Genomic DNA, 20,138 nt, shown 5'->3' with positions numbered 1-20,138 from the left:
ATCTTTGAAAGAAAAGTTAATACAATTAATCAGCACACAGTACTATTTGAGGTGGCTGGTCATATCTTGGCCAATCTTTTTTAGTCAGTGACTATCTGTCAAAAGCAACGATATAATCTTTTATGAAACTTTAGTGTCCAGTAATAAACAAAAAACATGTTTTTCCAAAATACTGTATAGAGTGCCAATGTGTATATTCAAGAATAATAAGACCTTCAGTTCTATTAAATAACAAAGATATTTTACTTTGTTGATCAAAGGGAAAGCACTGGAGGAACATTGACACATCAGAAACACATCTTTCAGGAGCATGGTAGCTGAAATGCAGTGAGTGGAATCAGCATTAAGGTTTCATGACAGCTATATCCGAGAATCCATACAACCAAACTTATGCACGTTTTTCCTTGACTTTATAGAGTGGCCTTATTATGGTACCTGCTCACATGTGGGGCCTGCTTGCATATTTAGGAATGTTGTCTGATGGAGAGCACAAATCTCTCAGGAGGCCATCTAATACCTGACTTTGTGAATTTATAAAAGCAAGAATGGAGTACATGAACTTACTATAATTTCAAAAATTTTAAATTTTAATATCACCTTTGGATTATGGACTCTGAAGTTATTATTTCAATTGCTGTATTTATATGAAGTGCAGCATCCATGTAGTGTGTGTGTGTGACTTTTAGATTGACCAGTGATACATGCAGAACAGATATTGTTATTGCACAAATATAGCCAGACTTAGTAAACAAGAGTGTTTTGCATTGAGAGTTGAGGCTTATAGAAACCCGTCTTGTTATGTTTTTGAACTTTGCCACTTATCAAATCTCCCTTTTTTCTATGTCAAAGAGAATGACACCCAGAGAATATCAGAATACCCATGGAATCCTCTGCTAGATATTCAAAAGTACTTAAATCTTAGTTCCTTGAATTCTACAGATATTTAGAAAGGTTTTAAAAATATTATTTATGTTTTATAAAATGTGATAAGAACAAATGCCAATACATGTGTTTAGATGCACTCACAACAGTTACCAGCATAGTGTATTGTTAATGCCATGTAGGATGTTAGAAGGAAAACAATGATTTACCCAAAAGAAAATCACAATATCAATTCTATTCAAATGCTGAGAAATTAAAGTAATAATAATAGAAATCTATGATATAAAAAAACACCAAACCACTGTGATCATACTTACAAATAAATTGCTTGCTTCTTTCCCATATTCTTATCTAAACCTGAGGCATAGCTGTAAACAGCATTATAATTGTGATAGATACCATGTTAATGCATTTATTTTCCTTCTTTGAGATAAGGGGGGAGGAAGAGAAAGAATCATTTTAAGATATTTTAAATGATCTTAAAACTTTTACAGTTGTATTTTAAATTAAAAACATCAAGCTACATGCTAGCCTGTTAATCCATTAGAAAGAAAATTATAATAGAAAACCAACATCACCATTGTTATTAACAATATTACCCCATTGATAGTTACCTAGTCACATGACCATTTGACTGCAGGCTGAGCATTCACATAAACTTTGTAGCTTTGTAATTAATATCAAGTGTGGAAAGACCAATTTGGCTGCAGTGATTGGTACTGGCTGCCAGAATAGCTGAAACTGACATGAAACTGTCTGAAACCAGTCATGATTCTGGTTCATTTGGCCTCTTTGTAGGCATGGAAAAAATTAGGGTTTTTGAAATAATAGGAATATGACCACATCTTTGGTGTTTTTTAAAGATTTTATTTATTTTTAGAGAGGGAAGGGAGGGAGAAAGAGAGAGGGAGAGAAACATCAATGTGCGGTTGCTGGGGGTCATGGACTGCAACCCAGGCATGTATCCTGACTGGGAATCAAACCTGTGACACTTTGGTTCGCAGCCCGTGCTCAATCCACTGAGCTACGCCAGCCACGGCTCACATCTTTGTTTTTTATACCTGTATTTATTTGTTCACCCCAAAAATTAGCAACCATATTTATATTCTGTAATTTCAATAATGTTTTAAAATATAATACAAGTCTAATTTTATAATAATAAAATATAATTTTAGTCATCACTTTCCATTTTATTCTGCACTGTCTACCCCTTCTTTTTAGTTACAGCTTCTGATACACAGTAACATTGTGATTATCTATCTAGTGTCTCATGAAGATGGTCATATAAGCTCAAAATCCAGACTCTTTACTCAGAAAATGTTAACATAAGAAGATCTTGTTATATGTACAATCCTTGGCATGTGCATATCTGGGGACTAGTGATGTTTTAGGAGCTATATGGAAGCTCAGAGCTTTTTTTTTTATTTGAAAATCTGTGGTGGTGGTGGTGATCCTAAAAGTGTCAAATCTTGCCTGGGGCTGAGGCTTTTAGAAATGGGAACCATTGTTTTTCTATCCTGTCTACACCAGGGGGTGTTTCACTGGCATAAAACTTCAGAAGGTAGAGAGAGTAAGAGGCTCTATTATCCAAGATAGGAAAGAATATTAGTAAAGCTGGAAGAATCTAAGGTAATGACTGAATGGAGTTTCAAAATGACATCGACATGATTGTAAGCATAAAATGGTCATCATTTAGGTTAAATTTGTATAACATTCTGAAACTTTCATAACTTATTTGTTTCTTCAGTTTCACTATTGTGTGTAACTGTACAAACCTTTGGGAATACTAGCTGATGCTGGAGATCAGCTAGGCATCAGAGACAGCATCACAGCCTTTTTATAGGGGAAGGAGCAGCTTTTGGGTCAATACTTTCTAAAACTCAATATAAGAAGTGAAACTGAAAGCCCTGGCTGGCTTAGCTCAGTGGATTGAGTGCAGGCTGTGAACCAAAGTGTCACAGGTTCAATTCCCAGCCAGAGCACATGCCTGGGTTGCAGGCCATGGCCCCCAGAAACCTCACATTGATGTTTCTCTCTCTCTTTCTTTTCCCCTCCCTTCCCTCTCTAAAAATAAATAAATAAATCTTTTTTAAAAAAAAGTGAATCTGAGAATGGAAAAAAAAAAAACATTTACCCTCCTGACCAAAAATATGTATGTCCAGAAAGAAGAGATGAAGGTGATAACAGAATAAAAAGAAACAACAACAATCCCAAGAATTCATTGGCAGTCAAATTGCAGAATGAGAAAGTAGCAAAATCACAATGTCAAGAAAATGTTACCAGATGCATAAGGCTCTGGATAACCTGATAAGGATGCCGGCAATTCATTCATGGCTCCCTCTTCTGGGAGAGTATTACAGTATCCCAGGAAGGAAATTAAAGCAAGGGTGGTTTATTTTATCAACATTCTCTGTTTGAGGAAGATTAGTAAAGAAGTCATAGATAGACTGTAAAATTAATAGAATGTACCATACGTTTACTTCTGTACCTCACCAGGGATAAACAGCATGTAACAGTTTTAAGGGATCTCTAAGGCAGAACATAGGCTTGTTGCTCACCATCTTTCTCTAAACCAGTTTCTTAAGAGTGGCAAAGATTTACTCTAACATGGGCAGGAGTTAGGCCTGGACACAAGAGCACATCACTGAAAAGATGGTCCCTTGGGCTGTTTTCATTGGAGGAGAGCCAGAGCACAAAGAAACTACACTCAGTTTTACCAAACATGACTTTAAAATTTTTTTTCTATGTAGCACCATTTCTTGCAGATGTCATGAGCATGTGCTCCATAGAGCAGTAATGTAAAATGACTAAAACAGGTAAAATAGGCCAGTATTTTGAAAGTTTTTCACCAAATATTGTTTTAAAAATAAGATTGAAATAACCAATCTCAATAGCAGTTATGATCATAATATAGCTGGGAAATTTTTATATTAAAGTGGAATATTTACATGAAGACAAAATGCTTACTGTTCTTCCAAAAAAAGAAGAAACAAGTGGTAAATATACAGACATGAAATGTAAACAGTTAATATAATATTCTAAAATATATTTCTAAATTAAATGTAACTTGCAAAATAACTCAAAAATTATTTGAACTTGGAAAACTTACTGCAGACATCACTTACAAAAGAAACATGTAAAAATATGTAGAAGGTTTAATTCAAAGAATAAATAAAGATGTTAAATTTTGATATATATTTTAAAACTGTACTATTTAGTAAAATCAACATTGTACAAAATTAAGTTCACTCAGGGAAATAAATATAAATGTCTAGAAAAAGATGTGGATATATTTAAAATTTTAGAAAATTATAATGAAAGTTTTCAAAACAGTGAAATAACTATTGTAGAAATTAGGCAATAAATCTCACATAAACAAAAAAATTGGCATATGTAAATAAAAAAGTTAGAACCATACCTCCATATGTCCCATTAGATATGTCTGGATTTATCAAATACATAAATTCTTTTAAAAATCATAATGTTGGTTTCAACAAGAGCTTAAGACATAAAACTCAGAAACAAAAGAGAATCTTTGCTAACTTTTTATGCTTAAACATTTTCATCATCACCTTTACCACAACGAGAACAGTTATTCCCCTCTTGAAAATAAATAGAACCTACCAACATCTGAAAAATGCAGGTTCATATCTCTCATGTAGAAATTTCTCCAAATGTAAAAAGAAATTAATATAAAACACAGATGTGTTCAACATTAATGAAAAAAAAAGAGTGAAACAAAATACTACTATATTAGAGCAGAAAAAAACTAAAAACATTGCCAGAACTTGCATCACAGAGCCATGCTGTGATACAATAGAAATTTTTTGATGCTGGAAATTTTCTATATCTTTAATATCAAACATGATAGTTATTTGGTTAGTGAGCATTCAACATGTGAGTAGTGTGACTGAGGAAATTAATTTAAATTGTATTACAGTTAATGAAATTATACATTTGAATAACCCCCTACGGCTAGTTGCTACCACATTGGACAGTGATTATAGAGTTTTAACTGAATACTTTTCCATGTGTCATCAGTAAAAGAGTTAAAAATCACAATTTTTCAAGAAATATGGTCATGTTCACCAAATTTTCATAGTATTTTCTTTCTGACCTAAAAATCCCATTTTCTCTAACCTAAAAATGCACATCTAATATTTTCTATAAGGTAATAACATAGACTACAAGAAATTTGTATACAGGGATGTTTATTGAATTGGAAAAAATGGAAAAAATTGGAAAATTTTATACCATATAAATGCCTAAAAATAGAGAAAAAGTTGGAAAGATTTGGTGCACTAAGTCACCACAGCCTCCACAGATCATCACTTCCTTGTTGCTCTGCTTTGTAGTCACCATCATCTGATATAATAGGAAACACTAATTCAGGAGCAGAATGACCATTACCTGAAAAATTGATATTATTACTTACCTTGTTTGGAGATCACTCTGCTATTACAAGCGTCTCAGTGAATTTTGTTTCTGTAAGAATGGCTCATCCTACTTATTTCTCATGTTGAATTTACTAATTACTAAAACTCTTTGGACTCTTATAGACATGGTAAGGAGGTGAGATTTTGAATTTTATGTATGCCACAGCATCATACTGAAATTTCACTACTTATCCTCTTCTGTTAAACTATAAACTCACCAACTGGTGGAAATTTCTTAGTAATAGTCCTCAGTGTTAGCAGACACATAGTAGTAACATAATAAAAATGGGCTACATTATTTACATTTATGACTCCTATTTCCTTAGAGACCTGCCCATTGAAATCTGACAAAAATTTCATACTCTGATTACTTCCTCAAAGCTTATCTCTTATGGGTGAGTGATGAATTCAAATTTCTTGATCATGACAATGCCCAATTCTGAATCCTGGCCTGTGTATCTAACTAGCATCAACCCTGCTTGGCATTTTGTTGTATTAAAGCAACAATGTTGATAAATACATAAATTATCAAGAGAACTAAGTAAGACAAGGATTCTGTAGGCTTCATTAATTGCAAAGTTTGATAAGCTATCCTGATGATTTGCCAGTAATCACTTATATACTTTTATTGGTGAAGCCATAAATCTCCTTATCAACTTTTATTCTTTGATGTTTAACCAATAGAGTATACATTATTAAAAAAGACAATGTTTCTCTTACAAGGTTTCCCCCTCCCTGGAAATATTTGTGAAAACTAGTTCAATTTCAATTAGAGAATGCCTTACTTTGCCCTTTTATTTACTATTTTTATGACATTGATATCACATTTGTAAGAACACTGAAATCATCAGAAAAATGAGCTATATTTCACAGGGGAAAACACATAAAAGAAATAAAAATAAAATATGAGAAAACTGAAAGAAGTTGAATCCATTTAGAATAGGTGCCTCAGAATGTGGATTAGAGAAAGCATCTTCAAAGGGAGATTTAGGTAATTTATTTCATGTTTTTTTTAACATTATATATATTTAAAAAAATATTTTATTTATTTATCTTTAAAGGGGAAGAGAAGGAGAGAGGGAGAGAAACATTAATGTATGGCTGCCTCTCATGCACCCCCTGCTGGGCACTGGCCTGCAGCACAGGCATGTGCCCTGACTGGGAATCAAACCATGACCCTTTGGTTCTCAGGCCTGTGCTCAATCCACTGAGCTACACCAGCCAGGGCTACATTCCATATTTTTAACAGTAGATGGATTAGGAGTAGGTTTCCCCATGCATGAACATTTTATATACGTATAGGGTGCTCATTTGAATAGCTACAACTGAGCACTTTTCTATTTCACCTGCCAGGTGTTCTTGCATGTTACATTTACAATCAGTTTTTAAGTCATCCTGTGCTTGCCTGAAAACGGACCCTGGACTTATGAAAGGAAAACAAAAACAAAATTGAACAACTCTTTGAAATGCTGTCTTGCTCTTGAACTCACTACCTGAAGACATGTGTTTATCAGAAATTTGGGCTTTTGGAAGCCTCTCCCTTTTTTAGGAATTTAATTTTAAAGTATTAACTCTGAAAAAATAAAACAATATCACCATTTAACATAACTGAAGCTGCTGTGAGTGTCTCCTGTGAATTTTTCCCATCTAAATATACATTTTTCTATTGGTCACAAATGCAATAAATATTTGATAATATAACCTCCCCTTAAAAAAACATGTTTTACTGTTAACTCCCTTACAGATAGCTTTATAGTCTTTAATTTTAACCCTTTCCCTTGCTTTTCTATTTTCCAATTGACCTCTATTAATAGATTTTATTTGTTTTTACATCATATTCTTCCCATAGTGAAAGCACAAGGCCTTTTCATTGTTCCCTATTAGTAACAATAATGTCAGAGCAGGCAGTTGTCCTTTGAATATATCTTTGGTTATGTGTCATTGGCTATTATACATATGCTACTGGATGGAACTTAATGACTAATTGCATTTTTGGTTTTTGCTTCACCTTAGTAATGTTTATTACTTTGCTAGAAAGAAAAATATTAGATGTTTTATTTATTTCAGGTTGTATTGCATGTTTTTAACATATTGCTTTACATATTGTGACTTGCAAGCTGTAGTGAACAATGCTAATATCTACAGACTTCATTTATCAGATTTCAATATATGCAGACTTCATTTAATTGATATACTTTGGAATTTCCATCTCCTATAAAATTATATTTTTCAAAGGTATGTTTACATATATTTTTATCCTCACCTGAGAACAGCCTTATTGATTTTAGAGAGAGAGGAAGGGGGAGAGAGAAAGAAAGAGGAAGGGAAAGAAAGAAACATCTATGTGAGAGAAAAATCAATTGTTTGTGTCCTGTACATGCCATAATCCTGACTGGAAATCTAACTCAACAACCTCTGTATGTGCCCTGACTGGGGACTGACTGAACCTGCAACCTTTTGGTGTATGGGATAATGCTCCAAACAACTCAGCCACTAGCCAGGACTTTATACACACTTACACATGTATGCACGTGCACACACATATATACACATGTTTTTATATATACATACACACAAATATATACATATAGGCATATATGTCTATATGTATGTATAAGTTTGTATATATACAATTGCCTTATACTCTGGCATATTCATAATATGTTTTAATTTTCTATTCTTTAAAAATGAGTCTTTTTAGCCATTTTGTTTTTGTAATATTTCTTTGATCTATTTGTGTATGATTACAGTAGAACTTTATATAACTAATTACATTTTTATTGATTTATTTTGTGCCATATGACTTCTGATAGTCTATGTTATAGCTGCCATTAAATAATGATTTCTTGAGGAGTCCCACTTCTTTTTTTTTAAGATTTTATTTATTTATTTTTAGAGAGGGGAATGGAGGGAGAAAGAGAGAGAGAGAAACATCAATGTGTGTTTGCCTCTCACGTGGCCTGTAACCCAGGCATGTGCCCTGACTGGGAATCGAACCTGTGATGCTTTGGTTCGCAGCCCGCGCTCAATCCACTGAGATACGTCAGTCAGGGCTCTCCCACTTCTTAGCATAACAGCTAGTTTGGATAAAACCCGTTGCAGAGAGTAAACAAAATTATGTTGAAAAGTAAATCTGATTAAGACAAAAAGGGACCTCTAAATCACTAAAGAATTAAACACTGTACACACAGAGAAAAAAGACCATGGAGTGAACTTTTTCCTCGTAAGAGTTTGCTAATTCCAAAATATATGGCTAACATGCTCAAGAGCTGAGCAGTTGATTTGACAGGCATGTATTGGGAGTGGGAAGAATTTGGACTAGGGTCAGCCAAGAAGGAAGAACCCTGTCAAAACAGCAAAGTTTTCTGTTGGTAGCATAAAGAATCAACCAAGTGAGAGTGAACTAGAAAGAGATCATCTCTCACAAGGACTGAAAGTCAGCTTTATATCATCTCAATTCTTGACTGAAATAAGAGTTTTCAGGATTGTTAGAGCCTCAAGAACCTAAATGTTCTCTAGAATTTGGTATTATCACCCAAGTTGGAATAACAGGTACACTATGACCCAGTAATTCCCAATTAAATTTGTGAAAATAAAGAAACAACAAGAATTTTCAGAGCAACACTATTTGTAATGGTCCTTTAAAAATCCATAGGTCTGTGAGAAGTATCTTAATAAATAAACTGTGGTGTAGTCATTCAATGGGAGAGCATAGAGAAAGGAGAGTGGGGATAATAGTCATCCCTACCTGAAAAGTGTCTCATGAGATTTAAAGTAGTTATACATGTGATGTGTTTAGTATGGTTCCTGGTACACTTTGTTTCAACTATTATTATCAATATTAATAAAAATAATAATTTTATTAACTCTATTAGTATTTTAGACTATACTGTTTGATCAAAAGTGACTGAAAAGGCATTTTGTAGCACTCAGGATTGATTCCTCATAAAGCAGTCTCTCTTGATGTCTTGTCTATGAATCTGTATTTTCTCTTTTTTTGTTATAATGATATTGATGGTCAAAACCATGGCTATCTTTCAGCCATATTTTTTCCTTAGTTTCTCATTGGGCATTTATGATTAAGAGTAATGAGGGGTTAATGGAAATGGAAGGGAAACACTCAGAAACCACTTTTCTTGCGGTTGAAGTCAGTAGTAATGGAGTGAAACCTCTCATCAGTTTATGGAATGAGACTAAATATTTATTTAAAAAAATCTTTACTTCTCAGTCCATAGTCCTCACATCTCAGCATGCAGTGATTGGGTCTCACACAGTGTCAAGCTTGCCTCTCCTAATAGGTGTTTTTTTTTTTTTCCACTGGTATTTCTACAAAGTGTCTATCATCTGGCTTTGGTGCCTTGCTTGCCTGGTTTCAAAGGGGCGATTGTTTCAGTGTCCAAATTTGGATGATATGTTTTATGGTTGCTCTAGTAGTCAAAGGCAAACCTCCAGATCAATAACCTCCTACTCAGTCAAAATCCACCAGGAAAGATGTACAAAGTTTTATTACATTTCTCATTGGCAGTTGAATTTTAAAATATTTATTTATTAACATTTTTCTCCCCAGTACTTTTGAGCCAATGTTATTTCCATATCTCACTACAATGCTGTCTACTTTGCAGAGATATTTTTTTATTATTCAAGAAGAAATACCATCAAGATTGCAAATAGTATTTTATAGATATGTAAAGATTTTTAAATATGCCAACACATATTGGCGATATTTGGCCTTGGTTTTGAAAATATTTCAATTATAGTCTTAGAATAACCTTGCAAATATTTTCTTTCAGAGACTAATAGGCTGGATTTGATTCTATCATTTTAAAATTTTAGTATATTCTTCATAAATATATATCCAGGAATTTTAAGAGCTATAATATTGTATCGCATAATTGGTTTGTTTGCTAAGTAACAGATTTAAAAATAATTTGCAATTATAATCTGAATCACATTTTAAGGTGAATTACATTAATCATATGAGGTTCAATTTCTATCATTTTCATGACATTATCTTAGAAAATAATAGAAATAGTCATTTTTGTCTGACAAATGGCAGAGCTCCATAATTATTAAAATAAAGACACTGTGGTGACAGAATAAAATGTCAGAAGTTTTGGTAATATAGAATGTCAATTTTAAAATTTGTTTTATTATTTAAAAATTACTGAGAGTAATGTTATAAAAGAAGACTAATTACATGCCACTGGAAGAGATAATAAAATTTTAACAATACTGAAACATTTTAAAATGGAAAGTAGTACTAAGAACAAAAATGGGAACTAGGTTTGATTTTATAGCCAATGACTGTTGAACTCTTATAGACTTGGTTTCAGGAGAAAAATTACTTCTGCTTCCCACTTTGTAGTTTGAAATTATTTCATTTAGATATGTGATGGTCATGCTTTCATAAGATGCCTTCAAAAATAGGAGCTCTCAAAAATATATCAGAACCAGTCCTGGGGTATATAGTTTAAAATACAACTGTCCAAACTCTCATGGTGACACAGAATATCTGGGTCTATTTCTTAAACAATGATTTAAGATTTAGGTACCTGCTGAAATAGTGTAATGAAGAGTGAGAAAATCAAACACAACATATTAACATACAGAAAGTATATTAATGATTATGTTAGTTTAGCAATAGTTACAGAATTAACATTGCACAAATACAATATTCTCTACCTAGTTACTCATTCCAACTACACAGGACTCAATTTGACAGAGGAGGCACAATCTATATTTGAACCTAAAATATATAGCCCAGGAGAACATCCTGTCAAATATAAGATGACAGATAATTCCTCTTCCACCTAGTACATGGAGTAATACATTAAATATGACCAAAATGGGACTGTATCCCAAAATAGTTTTAAAGTCTGTAACAAGAAATAGGGGCAGTACTAATATATGTTGCCTGCTATGTAAGAAAGAATTGGACCTGCAATGTTGTACTAATAAACTACTAAATCACTCCCTTAAAGTACAATTTTATAGAAACATATCTTGTAGAGTGATGGTTTGTTCAACCAGACAAAATAATTTTAAAACTAAATACCAGATAACAATCTAAAATATTTGTTTGCATATGTAAGGTATATTCATCATTTGTTATTTCTTCCTATTTGAAACTAGAATCTCTCATTTATTTACCAAGAAAGGACATTCTGAACTTAGAAGGGACTTTTCAGTCAAAATTTGTAAAGGGGTGCTTTTAAAATACAATATTACCATATATTTAGCAGAATCTTTTCAGTTTTTAATTATTAAAAATTTTACATATTTAAGGTATACAATATAATGTTTTGAAATACATATACATAGTGAAACGATAGCTACAGCCAAGCAAATTAACATATCTATCTCACAATTACCATGTGAGTGCTCACACCTGAGATCTACTCTCTCAGCAATTTCTTGTATCTTACATGGTATTATTAACTATAGTCACCACACTGTACATTGGATCTCTAGAATTTATTTAGTAGAATCTTAACAACAACTAGCCTTTGTACCAACAAGTACCAGGTACTTAACATTAGAAATTCTCTTGAAAGGGCCATTACATAAATATCTATAAAGACAAAGTTATTATTATTTTGTTTTGATAAACACATACATTATGGGCCAGCTACAGTAAACATAAAATCTTCACTATACATATAATTCTAGAGGAATTTTGTTTGGTGTTCACCTAGGTCCTTCCCACTAGGCACCTGGTTGAGCCCTTCTCCAGAAAGGACAGAAGACATGTTTCTTTCCTAGATCAACTCAGATCCCATTTTTTCTTCATCATGTCATCTGTCTCATCTTTGTCCTTTCTTATATTGTTGTGGAAAATCCACCCACACTCGGGAAGATAACGAAGCACAAAATTTATTACGTGCACGGGGCTCAAGGAGGGGTTAATTCCCAAATCCTGAGGTGAAAAGGCTGGGTTAGGGGTCCTTTTTATATACCAGTTACACAGGCAGAAAGGGAGGGGAAACCAGCTGCTGAAAGCAAGCATTCAGAAGCAGGGGCAAGGTTAGTGACCTTCAGATAGCATTACTTAACAACGTCTGCTAGCCATCTCCTTACCTAAAAATAACTTTTACTCAGCTTTTGTCTCGACAAAACTTGCAAGTGTTACAGAGAGCAGTTTCTTTTCCTGCCACATTTCCCCCTTTGATGCTATAAGGTGTTTTATCCCTTTTAGCATCACTAATACCTGGCTATAAGGCTGAGGTCCTTGGGAGGGTTACAACTGCTGATACTGGTGTTGGTATCATTGGAGGGCTAGCACTGAGGCGGCTGCCCTACGAGTCACTGTAGCCCTAGGTGTTGGACTAAGGTCCGGAGGATGCAGGGTCCTATATGTCTGACACCTCTGGGTCTGGTACTTTATGGTCTTAGATGTTACTCCAGTCCGGTATACCTTCCCTCCCCAAGTGCAGAGGGATTGCTGTGACTGAATGCAACCCGATGGCATGTCAGTGGAGGAGCTGAAAGCTGACCCTGGGAGATAGTAAGAGAACACTTTACCGCTGAACATAATCCTATGCCTGGGGGTATTACATTTGCAGGCTGGGGCTGAGATAGGGGCCACATTTGTTAAGCAAAGCATACAATAAACCCAAATACAGAGATTAAACATAGACAAACTATTTCTAGGGTGACCCGCTTTGCATGGATTCCATTCTTCAGGGGCTACAGTCACTAGTCCAATTATCAATGCTGCTGAGAAGGTGCCAATTAAAGTCAGGTATCCTGTGGAACAACGGTCTATATCTTGGCGTCTTTTTTTACTGGTTGGCATCCTCCAGTGTCCTAGCATGAGTTTTCGGCACAGGCCTAGTCCTCGGGTCTTTGGGATCTGCTGCTGTCTTGGCCTGGCTGTAGTAGATCCAAGGGGTGACTCCTGCAGCAGTAAGTTTGCCCAGGGCAGTCCAGTTTTCTGGTCTGCATACTTGGTGACTTTCCTGCCCTTAACCATATAGCTGCTTCCATCCATGTAGTGGGTGACATCAACATCAAGTTGGGCCAGGGGCTGGTCCTGGAGGTCCGGCTGGCTGGTGTGGACCTCTTCAGTTACTCTAAGGCAGTCTTGGTCCAGCTCTCTAAGTTCTGCTGGTAATTAGGTGGCTGGATTGACTTGTTTCATCGTCATAAGATGCACCCTCGGGTTTTCGTGGAGGATGCCCTGGTATTGAGTCAGTCTGGGGTTCGACAGCCACTTATGCCCCTTGCAAGAGGGTTATGGCAGCAGTGACTGCCCTCAGACGAGGTGGCCAGCCAGTGGCGTCATGGTCCAACTGCTTAGACAGATGAGCCACCGGGTGTTACCATGGTCCGACAGGCTGGGTCATGGCCCAAGGGCTACCATGTCTCTCTTGTGGGTATACAGATTAAAAGGCCACCCCAACTTTGACAGTCCAAGGGCAGGAAGATTACTGAGGTGCCTCTTAATATTTTGGAAGGCTTTTTCTTAATGTCTGGACCCTTCAAAGCCTGGTAATAGGGCCGAGTTCCACAGCCGCAGGGTGCAGGCTGGCTTTCCCTTAGGAGAACGAGTATTTTTCTCAGAAATCAGACAAGGTTCTGGAGGGCATTGGCAACTCTGCCATTTTCTGTCCTCACCCCTGATTACACCATGAGTACTTCCAGCAAGCCTGGTTGCTGAGCTCTGCACCTGGCAACATTACTGGAGCCCCAAGGGAGCTTGCAGGCCACTGGGGCAGGCGAACCTGACAGAGCAACGTGAAGGGCCATGACAGAGGACTGCACAAATGGCTGTAGGGGGCACTTCAGCAGCGTGTGCATTTCCTCCTGGCACCGTTCCTGGGATGGGGCCACCAGGAGGAGGTCATCCATGTACTGCAGAATTGTCAGGTCCATCCCCCCTTAGCGAGGGGTCTCCTGCTAGGGTTTCCCCAAATAGGATTGGGGAGTACTTAAACCCCTGGGGCAGTCTAGTCCAGTTCAACTGAGTCTGGACCACTGTATGCAGATCTTTTTCATTTAAAGGCAAAAATGAGTTGGCTGGAAGGTGCCACAGGGATGCAGGAGAAGGCATCCTTCAGATCAAGGCAAGTAAACTACGTTGCTGTTGGGGGAAGCTGGCTTAGGAGGAAGCTGGCTTAGGAGGGTGTATGGGTTCGGGACCACTGGGTGGCGGCTGTCGGCTGCTTCGTAGACAGCCCACAGATCCTGGACAGGCCGGTACCCACTCCCATCTGGCTGCTATCATGGGTTGGGGCAGGTGTGGCCCCATGTTATAGAGCCAATCTTCTTCAAGCTCCCATTCAGGGGCCCTGCCACCCAGTCACATCCTGGGCAGGGGAGTCTTTTTTATCTCCCTGGCCCAGAGCATGATCACAGCCGTTTAGCATATCCAAGTGACCACCCAAAGGCTATAGGCATGTTAAATGACCATGCCATGGGTCAACTGCAAAGCTGGTGCTGTACAAAACAGCCCCGCATATTTTGCTCTGTGTGTCCCTCCCCCAACTTACACCTGTGGGGAAGGGGTGAAGACATCCTAAAATTTCCTGGACACCCTGAGTTCTGGACCCCATCCCAAATGCCCATTTGGGGTTCCCCCCTCAGCTGCACCTTGTAACAACTTTTCATTTTAGATATATACGCACTTTAAATTCTTTTAAAGGACAATGGATGAAGATCTCATCTTCTTGTAACTGCTTCTGGCTGGAACTGGATGTTGTTCTACCTACCTGTGGGTCAGGGGTGCCCTGAAAGGGGGAGCAGCATGGAGGGAGTCCTTCCTGTAAGGGGAAGGACCTTACAGAATCCTGGTCAGTTGACTGTCACCAGAAAGTCAGAAGCTTGGTGTCCAAAGACTGGCATTACTGGACCATTGGCATCCTGGTTATATTCTGGAGATGACAGATTTGGAAAGAGTTGGAAGGCACAATTAAATCATAACCATTAAATGACAAAGGCAGGGGCTTAGGTATGGCTTATCTGGAGGAAGGTGTACAAGGCGTGCTACACTTATCCAAAGCTTTTGTGGTCCATTATACTTTACTTAGGCTGAGGGAATATATTATGATTTACCTCCTCTCAGATATCTAAACCTTTTCTGTTCAAGCCACTAAGACAGAAAAAGAAAAATCAGTTTTAAAGTGAAGCCCACAGATCGCCCAAACTACCTACTAACCCAACCACTTAGTTTAGCCAAACCATTGAGCTCCAGGGGGTGATGATGAAAAATGGGCTCCTTAAGTGAGGCCTATATTGTAACTAATCACTCAGGTAATGAAGTCAGAGGCATATGTCCTATGAAAACAGAAGAACACACAGGTTAATTTACACAACAATCCCCAAACCAGTCTCTGTGCCTGTGAGACTGTCTTTTGGGATGGCATTCAGTTGCCAGGTCTTTCTTGCAATGACACTCAGCAATGGCAATTTGACAGGTCCTTTATACCTGTAAATTGTACATTTTTGATGATATTACAAAACCAGTTTTAATCTTCAAATGAAAACAAACTTTTAAGACAGTTAGCTGTGTTATTCTGATGTTTAATACTGAGCACAGTGATTTTCCTTGAACCATAATTTTTCTCCTTAACATTACCCTCACTGTTATTAAAGGGACTACTTTGAGTTCTGTTTTTTCATTTTGACTGTTTGTTTGCATAAACTCACCAAGAGCAGCCTGAATTACTTATGATCTTTAATTCTGCTTTGCTGGAACTCACACAGGGAACTTTCAGATTGACTTCTCAGTCTGCCCCTCAGGGCACAGAAGCAGAGCCACACATCCACCATCTGGCTTTGCCTGTACCAGTTGTTTCACTCAGATCCTTGAGGTTTTCATTGTGCCCACAGGTTCCTTTTTGGCCATCTTTCATGAAAGCAACCTTCGTTCCTTCCCTGGAAAGACTGCCATGAACTGCACAACCAACCAAAGTACCAGGCTTTTTCTCGTGGGCTTACGCTAGCTTCACAAGTCAACTCCAGTTCCTCAGGGCTTTCTGGTGATGACCAGAACCCATACATGCCTCCATCAGATGTGAAGTTCCAGTCAAAGTCTTGGTTATAACAAAACCACTATTATTAACTACTGGTCTTATTGGTCATATGCAAAGAAACCTTATGTTTTCACTTACTCCTTCAGAATGCCAAATTCTGGAGGGATCAGGTAGGGAGAAAAATACAAAGCCTGAAGGAAAATCTTTTCCCTTCTGATATTTACCGGGCTTCTTAAAACCTTTACTTTCACAGACTTATGCAACATTTACAACCCTTTTATTTTTTCATACATTTTCTGATATCCACCAAGAGTGTATTTCTATGCCTTATACCTTTTATTATTAACTAACATCACATAATTCCTTTTAAAACTTTTACTTTTCCATTTATCTTTACAGTTTCCTATAGACCTTCTTCATTTATATATATATATAAATATCTAAATTATTTACTTTTCTACAGAGTGTGAAGTTTTAACCTTCCCTGGAATCCTTCACTTCCTTTTTAGAGCAGATGCAGAGCAAAACCCAAAACACAGAGTTTCCAGAACAGTACACAGGTAGGGGCATTCTCTCGCACAGAGACATGCTCCTTCAGGCCGGGTCTTTTGGCAGAGACATGCTGCTTTGCCTCTGGCTGAAGCACTCATCAGCCCCAAATGATCCTTCCTAGGTCCCAAGTGGCAAAGGCATCCTCCCCAACCGGTTACAGGCAACCTTAAACAGATTTTAAGTACAGAGGGTTTTTGATCAGAAACAACACTGCTCTTTTCTCACAAAACCAGAAAACAAATAGTTGAGGTTTCCTTTACTCCAGGTTTAAAACTTTACATTCTTTATACATAATTTTATTCATTCAGATTTGACCATTATTCTTTTTAATCCTGGTTCCTTTCCCACTTTGGGAAGGACAGCCGAAAGTCCCTGGCACTGCAGGCTGCAGTTTTCTGAAGCTCAGACCCTGCAAACACCCTACAGGCCAGATGTTTTCCTTAAACTTCAGTACATGTCCTTCAGAGCCATCCTTATCAGAACCAGTTACACAGAGAAACAGACTGATGCAGTCTGGAGAGAGCCCTTAGCCTGGCACCTTGCCCATTTCCAAGATGGAGGGGCTCTCACGTGACCTATCATCCAAGATGATGACAACCTGCACCTCCACCCTGGGGGGGGCACTCACGTGGCTCGTCCTCCATTTTATCCAAAATGGTGGCATACCTACATACATGCAATATAGTACTGTGGCAGAAACCGCCCCCAACCCATGATGAATTCTCCCAACTGACACAGACAAACAAAGGAAAAGGGGATCTTTCACATGCCTGCCGCAGGTGGGGGGCCCAATCAGACTCCATAAGCCTGGCTGGCACGTAGAGTTACAAATACATTCACACACAGTCAATCACACAGTTCTCCCCCAAGAAGGAGTCCAATGGTCTGGGTCTTGGCCCAGACTCCTGAATTTTTCGGTTGAAAGGTGATCACCTCTCTCTGGTCTCCGGTCAGGTGCCCAGGGCTCACCAATTCCTGATTGGTGCCTCCGACAGTTTGTGGTTCGTCTCTCCCCTCCGCCCAGGTGTTAGAGTGGTCGGGAATGCAGCACGGGGAGTCTCTGCCCCGGGAAGCCTGGAATCACCAGGGCAAGTGCTCCTCCCTGCGGCAGGGTTCCCCTGCCAACTCCCCCGGTCGCCTTCACTGGAGGCAAAATACCTGCTCGTGTGAGGGATTTCCCGGCCAGTGCACCAAAATGTTGTGGGAAATCCACCCACACTTGGGAAGATAACGAAGCACAAAATTTATTACATGCTCGGGTTCAAGGGGGGTTAATTCCCAAATCCTGAGCCAAAAAGGCTGGGTTAGGGGTCCTTTTTATATACCAGTTACACAGGCAGAAAGGGAGGGGGCACCAGCTGCTGAGAGCAAGCATTCAGAAACCGGGGCAAGGTTACTGACCTTCAGATAATGTTACTTAGCAATGTCTGCTAGCCATCTCCTTACCTAAAAATAACTTTTACTCAGCTTTTGTCCTGACAAAACTTGCAAGTGTTACAGAGGGCAGTTTCTTTCCTGCCACAATATCCCATGTTGACCTGTATCCATTCAGTTTGGAAGGACCCTCTTGTTCCAGTAGATTTGATAGTTTATCCGTGAAGCACTCAGTATCTCCAGCTGTAATTGCTCAGTATTTAGAAATTTAGGTATGGGATATTTTTTAGTTCTACTTATTTAGCAAGAATTTATTATTTCTATTTGATTATTAAAAACAGACGCATGAAAATGCTAGACGTTAGGAAGATGGATGCTGACAATTGACATATGCATTTTAATTATGTGTGCCACAGCTACTTGGGAGTGCATTTGTGTCTCACCATCACCATCATGTAAGGGATAAATCAATTGTCATTTGTTGCAGAGAAGATAATTCTGACTTGAGTGGCATTTAAAAGATCTCTATGAATTATGAAAAATAAATCAAACAGGTACAATAAAATACAATTTATTCTGTGTTTACATCCCATGTCAATTATAAACATCTCTTTTGGTTGCTACATGTGCCTTTTGACATTTATATGTCACCTCTACTTGTATAAAGTAGCATTTCTCTGTGTTTAATATATTAACCATAATTAACCCTGGGAGCAAAATTGGTCATTAGAGATCAGAACAGCATAAATTAATGGCTACTTTACTTAACATATGCTTAATAATTACAGCCATTATTAACTGAGTAGGTAACAAATGACAGAAGTTAGTCCCATGGCCATTATTTAGCTGAAGGTGAGTCTGGATGTTACAGCTTTGATTCCACCAAACATTGTGAAGTATCTGAGATTCAGCCTCCTTTCCAGCTTACACATGTCCTGCCAGTTTCCTGAATGGTGGCAGAATACCAATGGGAAAAGGCAATAAACTTGATCACTCATAGCAGAGCAAGCGGCATGACTGACCTCAGTGTCCCTTGCTCTCCAGCTCCCAGGGGACACACATGTGGTTCCACACAGATGCTGAGCAAGGTACCTGTATCCTCCGTGAAAAAACTTGTGCATAGGAAACCCCAACTTTATAAGAGGTCTCCTGGGAAACCTGCCCAAACTCTGTCCCAGAGGAAGACATTATTTTTACTATATGGCTGGCAGACAAACATGTCATTGTTTTTAATGGAAAACTTATCTCTATCTTCCAAGGCTATTTTTCCCACAAACATCTTTGCAATGATAATATGGAACAAAAGATGTGCAAAAACATGACAGATCCATGGAGATGGTCTCATGATGCTGTCTGGGAAATTGCCTGCTTAACTGAACAACAGGGAGGTCAGATTAATGCTGAGGAAGAACTGGAGGATAGGTGTTGGGGAAGCTCATGGCTATTGCCGTGTCCATAAGGATTTCCAGTGAGGCATCCGTCATGTTCTCTGGCTCTATTACAGAGACCCTGCCTTGCAACGACTGGTATTTTGAGTCCTTCCAGGAATTTCTATGTCTGCCTCTGACTTTACTCCACAGTCAAACTTTGGAATTTCAATCCAACAGTATTGAGCACTTGGTACTGAGCACTTCCCCTGTTTCCAGAATTGTGTGAAGTCAAGATAAATCACAATAAAGAAAACATTGACACATCATCCTGCAGAACTTGGCCAACACAATGTCCTCAGTGAGAAAATTATAAATTATCTTAACTGTGGTCTCTGATCCTGACCTGTTCGTGTCCCTGCTGGACTTCTCTGTCATTTGGCAATGGGTCATTTTTATAGTCATGATCCACACATGCTTTCAAACTGCATTGGACATATCACCTGCTGAGACCCATTCTTAGCATTGCCTATTTTTGACCAAGTTGGTACAAA

This window comes from Phyllostomus hastatus, unplaced genomic scaffold (genome assembly GCF_019186645.2).
Source record: "Phyllostomus hastatus isolate PE091 unplaced genomic scaffold, TTU_PhHast_1.1 phas_contig_65, whole genome shotgun sequence".
Classification (NCBI taxonomy): Eukaryota; Metazoa; Chordata; class Mammalia; order Chiroptera; family Phyllostomidae; genus Phyllostomus; species Phyllostomus hastatus.
Note: the sequence above shows the minus strand (reverse complement) of the source record.